The 9,785-nt window shown below is 39.9% G+C and overlaps 1 protein-coding gene across 1 annotated transcript in view; it reads left to right on the top strand.

Moving 5' to 3' along the window:
- The first annotated feature begins 1,076 nt into the window (after positions 1 to 1,076).
- Positions 1,077 to 9,785, top strand: part of LOC117511007 (serine/threonine-protein phosphatase with EF-hands 2) — a 94,809-nt gene continuing 86,100 nt past the window's right edge. The window contains exon 1 of the mRNA XM_034170940.1: positions 1,077 to 1,437. The gene's annotated coding sequence lies outside the window, so the exon portion shown is untranslated. The remainder of the gene's footprint in view (positions 1,438 to 9,785) is intronic.

Genomic DNA, 9,785 nt, shown 5'->3' with positions numbered 1-9,785 from the left:
AGCAGATGGTTCAGGTAGAGTGTAAAGGCTATTAAAAACCGTGTTAGAGTTTAAAATATTCTGTCTGACAGTGGCTACTTTCTCTATAAAAAACTTGAGAAATTTTTCACATGTAGCCTGCGAAATGTCAGACAATATGGTGGGTGGGTTTAAAACTGACTTGATTGTGTCAAATAACACTCTCGGACAGTTAGAACTACTGGCTGTAATACTTGACAGATATTGGGTTTTGCCTCCTTCACAGCATTCTGATACTCTGTAAGGCTATCCCGTAGCATTTCCAAGAACACCTGAAGCCTGTCCTTTCTCCATCTCTGCTCAGCCTGTCTACAGTGACGGCGTAAGGCACGGGTGGTGTCATTGAGCCAGGGGTCTGGTCTGGGTTTGGTGGACCTGGATTTAAAAGGTGCCACAGTATCTAAAATATCAGAGCATGTGGTATTAAAATATGAGATGAAGTCATCTGGACTAAGGGAGGAAGCCACATCCTCTGTGCAATAAAGTGCAGTGTCTCTAAAAGCAGCCTCAAGGTCCCCTACAGTCGAGGGGCTGATGGTGCGGCGGGAGCGGGCTGGTATGGAGGGCCTGGGGATATTGACAGGAGCTGTAAATTCAAAAATAACAGGAAGGTGATCTGAGATAGGAGCAACTGCTGTATTACTAAGAGCCAGGGAAAGTCCATGTGAAATGACTAAGTCTAGTGTATGACCGAATTGATGTGTGGAGCCATGCACTGATTGTAATAGACCAAAAGAGTCCAAGAGGCTTTTGAAGTCATTGCCCAACTGATTTGAGGCACAACAAACATGTATGTTAAAGTCCCCACAGATGAGTATATTGTCATATTTAGGCATTATATCTGATAAAAACTCTGAAAAGTCAGTCATAAAATCCTTATTATATTTAGGGGGGCGGTATATGACGACGCAAAGCACAGGAGAGGCAAAGTTAATTATACATGATTGTAATTCAAAACTAGAATAGTGCTGTATTGGAACTAAATGACAGCTGAAGCTCTGTTTGAAGACAGTGGCCACGCCCCCACCGCGTCCTGAGAGCCGTGGTGCGCTGAAGAATGAGTAGCCAGCCGGGAGGAGTTCAGTAAAAGCGCTGTTATCGCCAGCTTTTACCCAGGTCTCGTTCAATAAAAGTAGGTCCAACTTATGCGTTAAAATAAAATCCTTAAGTATAAAAGTCTTGTTGGAAAGGGACCTAGTATTCACTAGCGCGCTCGTTTTGCTGCTCCGCGCGGCTGAGCGGGCGGAGATTCCCCGGTACACTGCCCCGTCTCTGGGTCTCAGCGTAACGCCAACGCGGAAGTGTGCAGCTGGTCCCAGGAGCAGTCTGTAAGAGCCATCGGTAGCTGATATGGACTTGTAAATCCACACAGTATCCAGACGCTGGGCAGCGGGGAGCACTTTCATCTGCAGAAGCCAGGTAGGACTTGACTTTCACATGGAAACCACCTCTTTTCCCAATCAATAACCTTTTTTTTTTTTTGTTGCTCCCATTTTTGCTCCAGATATACAAGGAGATTGCACCATGGGGTGGGAGGTGGGGGAGTTGCACCCCAGACCTTCTCACTGCATGGCAAAAATGCCACGATCTACCAACCAACCAATGACATTAAAGAAACTACATGTAATGCATGCAATGATAAGATAATTTGGTACCTTAAAATCCTAAAGCCTGACTTATATGCTTCTACAACTCCTTAACTCCATGGCCACGCAGTGACGTGTGTGTGAGACCCTTTTAAAGTTCTCAATCATGTTGGTGGGTGTCTAAATGCATTTTACAGCAGGAACAGTGACTTTTTCTGGATCAATTTGTCCCTCAAGGAGCTCCACTTCTTTATATACAATCATCAACCTCCAAACCAACATTACGGTACGTGCCATGAATTGCACGTCATTTGAGCGTCTTTGTAGTTTTTGGACTCTGTGTTGTAAAGTTGGTCATATTTGCAAATTTTTCCTCTGTTTGAACCATGATCAAAGTGTAACCGGTGTGGGCACTGCAAAAACTTTGAAAATATGAGGAGAGAGGAAGGAGTGAAACTGGAAAAGTGACCAATTAGAGCTCTTACATTCTCTATCGTTTCGACTGGGCTGTGGAGAGGGTTCGTAGCCACGCAGAGGGCTGTGATCTAAAGCGGTTGTCTTTGATTCGCCACACCCAGAGATATATGTGAAACTTAACACCATATTACAGTGCAGGCAGTAAGCAGCATTTTGGGCTTTTAATCAAGGAAAGTGAATCGGCAAGTGTCAGTGCTGAACTTCATTTGTATCACTGTTGCAAATGGACATGCCCAGACTGCTCTGTCCAGTACATGTGAGGGGTTTTTAATGCAAAAATCTTCACATCCCTTGGTGTTTTCACTTTTTTTGCATTACAGCCGATAACTTACATACATTTTTATTATTTGATTTATATACAATGGACAGACACAAAATAGACCAAACTAATGAAGTAATTTTTAAAAAATATAAATAATAAATAGATAAGTAAACCCCCCCCCCCCCCAAAAAAAAAACAAAACAAAACAAAACTGCTGAATGGTGCATGTAAATGTATTGACCCCCATTGCTATGAAGGCCCAAACCAATACAATACAATAGCCTGTTCAGGGGTACACCCTGAACAGGCTATCGCAAGGCCGACCATATAGAGAGGCAAACACATTCACACTTGCTCACAAACCTACGGTCAATTTAAGATGAGGTAAGATCAATATAGAGTCACCAATTCACCGAAACTACAAGTCTTTGGACATGGGAGGAAGCCAGAGCACATGGAGGGAATCCATACGTTCTATGCTAGCCACTAGGCCCTTCCACAGTTTGGAAATACGGTACATCTGGAAAGCATCACAGCACTTCACTTTTTCCACATTTTGTAATGTTACAGCCTTATTCCAAAATGGATTAAAATTCTTTTTTCTCCTCAAAATTCTTCTCACAACACCCCATAATGACAACATATATACTTTTTTGATTTTTGCAAATTTATTAAAAATAAAAAACTCAGGAAAAAAAAGAATAAAAGAAAAAAGAAACAAAAAAGCTTTTAACCTACCATCCCTAGTTCTCAAGACCAGACACCTAAATGGTTCTACTCTACTCTTTTCTACTCTCCCATTTTACTCTTCCTTTTTAGATATTTAGGTATACCTTTGTATACTGGCATAGTTCCACCTTAGAATTGGAATTAGTCCTGCGGTATGTGACATAACCTTGTTTTGGCGTACCACCAAAGTTTTTTTTACAGTTCTGAAATCTATAGGGGGTGTCTTTAACCAATCTGGGTAATGCCCCTCTACCACCCTTGGGTAATTTGCATAATATGCAAATGAAGGCAGCCATTACTAAAATTTCTTTTTTTGGCAGTAATTCAGGTAATATACTAGCTAACAGAATAAAAATGGTGTTTATACCCATGTTTTCAGGGTTTGCGGTACAGATAAACCCATTTCCGAAATGGTCAGGTGTTTTGCATATGCAAAATTATGCAAATCAGTACCAACATTATGCAAAATTACTGTTTATTTGTCCATATATACATGAACGTAAGTGATATAAACACAATAAAAATGCATATATCCAGGCCTATTGGGTTTGGTTACAAAAATGCAATTTCTTTGTTAATCTAGTGTTAATTTACATATGCAAATCATGTAAATGAAGGCATTAATTACCAAAATATAATTTGTTCGTTATGGCAGTTTTATTATACAAGGTAAAATAGTAAAAACAGTCTATCTACACCTATCCTTTCAAGGATGAGGGATTACGATAAAGCCATTTCCAAACTGATCACAAGATAATAATTTCAACTACTGCTTCAAATAAGTGTTTGCTGAGGGAAAAGTAATTCAGTGTCAAAAGTTACAAGAAAGTTGAATTGGAATTTGGGGTAAATAATGCAGCTCTTTCTACCAGTCTAAGGGCTGAGAATATCATCATCATCATCATTAATAGAGCCTTCATCAGCTTCCTCTGTTTGTTTGTTAAACGGATTCCTACAGACATTTGGCTCACCATGACATGTACAGAAGAATGTACATGGTAGATGAGCAGCTTCACATCCACACTGTGCATTTTGACATGGTTCATCTGATGCACAACGACACCTGATCATTTTCAGAACATATGGTGGTGCTAGTGCAACATCTGAGGGGGTTGTGACAGGTATGAGAGTCTTAGAATGTTCATCCTTACTCCAGCCATACTGTGTAACCTCAATGCTTGGCGGGTGTGGTGATAACGCTGATCTCCAAATTGCAGTCTGAAGGTGAGCCCTGCTAACGTTTTGTGAAAATGCTTCCATTGTGGGTGGAAGGCATTTCAGATCAGGTGCTGATGTCACACGTTTTTTCGACATCTTTGACCACAATTCCACTCATAACTTCCTTGTTTGATCCATAGCACTGTGCCATGAACACTGTAGCCTTTGCAATCACTTCTGCCAGTGGAATATGCAGGTATCCAAGCTTGGTAAAAGAATGTCCTGCCTTCAAGGTTTTCAAAGCTGATCCTTAGCCTATCCCAAACAGTTGGGCTACAGTGTCACAGCCAGACAAGCAATGCATGGCGAGCAAATTAGCTACTATGTGTGAATGTTGCTTAACAGTTTCTGCAATATCAATGACTGTTGGGTCACTTCCTGTTTCTTCCATTGTAAGGTTGCATGTGAGGTGAAGATCTGCATAATAATGCAACAGTAAGATGAATACATCTGTATCGTCAGACACAACTGAAATACTTTTAACCCCAGATAGTGCCAATCTAGCCATCTGCTGCACCATTATCACATCAGCCTCTTCATGAAATGTTTCCAAGTCCGACCTCTCCCAGCACGTCTTTGGTGACTTCAACTGGTTTGGAATCCTTTCCAGTAACCACAAGTTTGTGGGGACCGCACAGCTCCTTCTTCACTAGTTCTGCACAAATGAGATCAATTATCTGAGTTTTATTCTCCACTACAGTGAGAACCACTTTCTGTGGGGGAAGAGGACTTGTCAAGTTGAGGCGATGGCGTCGGCTAGCAGTTTGACCTGACCGATTTGATCTTGTGACACTTTTAATACTGTACTCATAGTAGCGATCAAACACAACATAGACATCTGAAACCTTTGTTTTGTTGATCACAAAGGTACAAAAATTGTCAATGTAATCCTGCACAGTTCCCTTGCAAGGCCAATGTATGCACCAGAGAATAGCACAGCCATCAATGATAGTTACCTCGGCATCATGTACATGACGTGAAGACAGAGTAACTTTAAGTTTCTTTTTCAAAGAGGATTTTCCAGTGGCAGCGCGCATATTGCCAGTGTCTTTAAACATTGAGGTTGGCAATGGTGCAAGTTCATGTCTAAGTACATGTGTGAAATCAATGTCACGAGATTGCTGAATGCCCAACACCCTTGAATATATTAGATTCACATCGTAGACATCTTTGCCTCCCACCTTTATCGACTTTTTTGTTGTATTCATTGTGACCACCTCCTTGCTAATTGGTCCATTGAATCTGTCGGGCAGAGAATTCTTGAAAGAAACCATCTGTGCTGTTCCTATTTCTAAGGCCTGCTCTACATTCACAACAGATGGAGCGATAAGTCCAGTCACAATATTGACTATGCCATCTGGATGGTCTGATGAATCCAAAGGCTCTATGGACAATTGAAGTTTGTCTTTAATTTTGGCTCGATCCTGGTTATCAGCTCGAATTTTTCTTCTTTGTGTGTTGTGACTTCTGTCTCCTTGTTACTACTTGTCATCTCGGTAACATCTTCTTATAACTTCGAGCAGATATGCATGCTGAAAGCTCACTTCTTCAAGGCAGATGGTTTCAGTGTAATGCCAATGATGCCCCCAGCGCCATGACCATAACACATAAATGTACTCTCAGTGTACATGTCTGACCAAATTGCATTCCACAATCCAGGCTTGTGCCTCATTACATGATGGCCTTTCATGAAATGGTTCAGAATATCTTTTGGTAATCGTTCCATAGAGCGCAAATAAGTTTCCCCTTCATTATTCCATTATTTAACATCTTAATCCATGGATAACAGATTTTCCGTAATGGCCGACTTCATTTACATATTATGCAAATTGCCCAAGGGTGCAACAGGGGCATTACCCAGGATCTTCATATGCACCACCCAAGGATATCAGAACTGCAGAAAAAAACTTTGGTGGTACACCAAAACAAGGTTCACCCAAAAATCAGCATTTCACTGCAGGACTAAATATATAAGATATACCTTCTGAATTTTCATGTACATATGTATTCACACCCTTTGCTCAGTACTTTGTTGATGCATGTCTTTCATAACAAAGGCCATAATCTCTGTTCCCACCTGTCTGGTTCCAAAGTCTGCAGTCGCTGTGTGCCTATTTCAAAATCAGGATTGCAATAAGAGAAACATCTGAGTCATCTTAGTCACTGCCCTGACTAAGACCCTTCTCACCGATCACTCAGTTTAGATGGGTGGACAGCTCTAGGAAGAGTCCTGGTGGATCTGAACTTCTTCCATTTATGGATGATGGAGGCCACTATGCTCATTGGGACCTTCAAAGAAGCAGAAATATTTCTGTACCCTTCCCCAGATTTGTGTGCCTTTCTAAATATTGTCCAGTCAACTGAATTTACTCCAGGTGGATTCCAGTTAAGCTGTGGAAACATCTCAAGAACGATCAGCAGAAGCAGGATGCACCTGAGCTCAATTTTAAGTTTCATGGCAAAGACTGTGAATACTTATGTGCATGGGTTTCTTAATTTTTTATTTTTAATAAATATGCAAAAATCTAAAAACAAACAAACAAACAAAGAAAAACAAACACAGCTTGTTTCACATTGTCATTATGGGGTATTGTCTGCAGAATCTGGAGGGAAAAATGGCTTTCATTCATTTTAGAATAAGACTCAAACATAACAAAATGTGGAAATAGTGAAGCTCTGTGAATACTTTCTGGATGCACTGTATTGTATAATAAACAAAGACAGCAAAGGTCATGAGGATTGCAAACAAGCCAGAACAAGGTTGAAGAGTACCAGCTGTCTTAATCGAAGAGTGCAACTTCAAGGACACTTCTTCAAGGACACCTTCGTTGACTTGGGACCTCTTAAGGATTTTGTACGTCCCAAGGTCACCAGCCTTGGCATCACGATAGACAGCGATTTTAAATTTGATAAACAAATCAATGGTGTTTTGAAATCGTGCTCTTATCATCTTCGTCTTTTATCAAAGGTAAAACCGTTTTTATCTTTCAACCTTTTTGAACAAGTTGTGCACTCTTTTATTTCAAGTCGTCTGGACTACTGTAACGCACTTTATTTCAGCATTAGCTAACGGGCTCTTTCCCGTTTGCAGTTAGTCCAGAACGCTGCAGCGCGACTTTTAACAGGAGCCTGGAAGCGTGATCACATAACCCCAATTCTTGCATCTTTGCACTGGCTTCCTGTTAATTTTAGAATTGATTTTAAGATTTTATTGTTTGTTTTTAAAGCTTTGAATGGAATGGCCCCTCAATACATCACTGACCTCCTGCAAATTTACTCTCCGGTGCGTGCTCTGAGGTCTGAGGGCCATTTCCAGCTTGTGGTACCCAAGACGAGACTTAAAACCAGGGGGACAGGGCTTTCTCTGTGGCTGGCCCCAGACTTTGGAACGCTCTGCCCATCCATGTCTGAACAGCCCCCACAGTGGAGTGTTTTAAGCGAAGACCCACTTTTATTCTCTGGTTTTTAACACTGAGTGAGTTGTGTGGTCCTCTGTTTTATTGGTTTTGATTTTATTTTGGTAGATTTTATTGGTTTTATCTTTTGTATGCTGTATGTATTTATTTACTTATCTTGCACATTTTAGTTAATTTTATTGTTAATTTTCTTATTTTTAATTTTTGACTACTGGGGTTTTATCTGTCGTGATTCTATTGTATGTGCAGCACTTTGGAACATTTTTGTTGTTAAATGTGCTATATAAATAAAGTGGATTGGATTCTTCTTCTTGTACTTGTTTGAGGACCCACAGCTGTTGTTGCTGCTATGGTTGCTGCTAAGATTTCTGACCAAAATAACATGGGACAATAGCATCTAAACAACAAAAGAAACCTTAGTTACAGGCATTCAGAGGCTCTTTTCTGATGTGGGAAATAAAAACATGCTTTGTAACTTGACTCAGTCTCACAGAATTTATAGGAGGGGTGAAAACTAACATTCACATCATTCAGAGAGTATCTGATTAAAATCAACTGCTCATGGTGAACATATGTCATGGAAATTATAATTTCTAGATGTAATACTAGTACCATATTCAAACTGGGTGATTGCTAGGACTCAAATACACAAAATCATCCAAAGAAATACAGTCTTGTTATCTAGCAATAATTAAAAAAAATAAATGTGGCAATTATATTTCCCTGAGGGAGTCAATAAAGTTCTGTCTTAACTAATCTAATCTATATAGCCAGTATTTTTTAGTTTTGCCTTTGGAGTTATAGATAAGCCAGGTGATGATACATGAGCATGTCCAAGTCACTGAATATGCCTCGCTGGACTTCAATTACATTAGTTATTCAGAAATACACATTTTCGTGATAAATCGGCCTTTAGTATGCAGCTCTCATAAACTGAGTGACCTTGCAAAAAGGAAATTATTGGAGGAAGCGATCAAGACACCAATAACATCTCTGAAGGAGACACATTCATGCATCTTGGAACTTTTTTCTGTTACATAAAACTCACACTCAGATGTTTCTCTTATTGCAATCCTGATTTTGAAATAGGCACACAGCGACTGCAGACTTTGGAACCAGACAGGTGGGAACAGAGATTATGGCCTTTTTTGTGAAAGACATGCAGCAGAAACCCGCTAAGACACCGGCTCTGTTAAGACTGTAGTGACTCACTGCAAGTTTCAGGTTCCTGATTGTGTCAGTTGATTCTAGAGTTGCACCTGGTTAACCAGATCCTGGCCCGTCTGCCCTGGGGCTCCCAGCATGGCCGTCTTCATTGCTGAACAGTGCTCAGCTGCACATTTGGATGACTGTCAACCCTGAAATGATCCTAAATGGGTTAGTTTTTGAAAGGTAAAGTCACTGGGCCAAGATCAAAATTTAAGTTTTTTAACTCAGATTTGCACCAAACTTGTCACATATATGGAGGTGGATTCTGGAATAATCCAGCAAGGTAAGTTTTGTCAAAAGTAAATCCACAAGATAAAGTTCATTGGGGTAAAAATGTCAAAATTAAGGCTATCAGTCTGGTTTGCTTTTAACCATTTTTTAAAAATCAAAAATCAAGCCCCTTTGTCTTTGGCTAACCCTCAATTATTGCACCAAGTTTGGACTGAATAAGATGAAAACTCTGAGTTATTTTACTCAGATATGGATGGATGGGCAGAAAGACTGAACACAATACATGTGCTACCACTATGAGTGAGTGACTTTTACGCAACAAAATCTCAAAATCTGAGGTAAGGTTTTCTTAAAGATATATGTATGTATATATATATATATATATATATATATATATATAATTTCAACAGCAAAACCCAGGAATATAACATTTTTCCTGATCTTTAGCCTGTCCTACAGATGTCCTCTATGAACTCTAGACATAGACTTTGTAATCATCAAAGGTGTTTTTGCTTCTTGATTTTTTTGGGGGGTTGAACACTGTCATCAATTTAAGTTTGCTCTGTATGTGTTGTGCAGTAAATAAAATATGATTTAGGACTGTTTTTTCGTTTACAGGTTCACAGAGCACATTTGTGC

The sequence above is a fragment of the Thalassophryne amazonica genome, chromosome 5, assembly GCF_902500255.1.
Source record: "Thalassophryne amazonica chromosome 5, fThaAma1.1, whole genome shotgun sequence".
NCBI lineage: Eukaryota > Metazoa > Chordata > Actinopteri > Batrachoidiformes > Batrachoididae > Thalassophryne > Thalassophryne amazonica.
The sequence above is the reverse complement of the archived record's forward strand: the minus strand, read 5'-3'. Positions and strand labels throughout refer to the sequence as shown.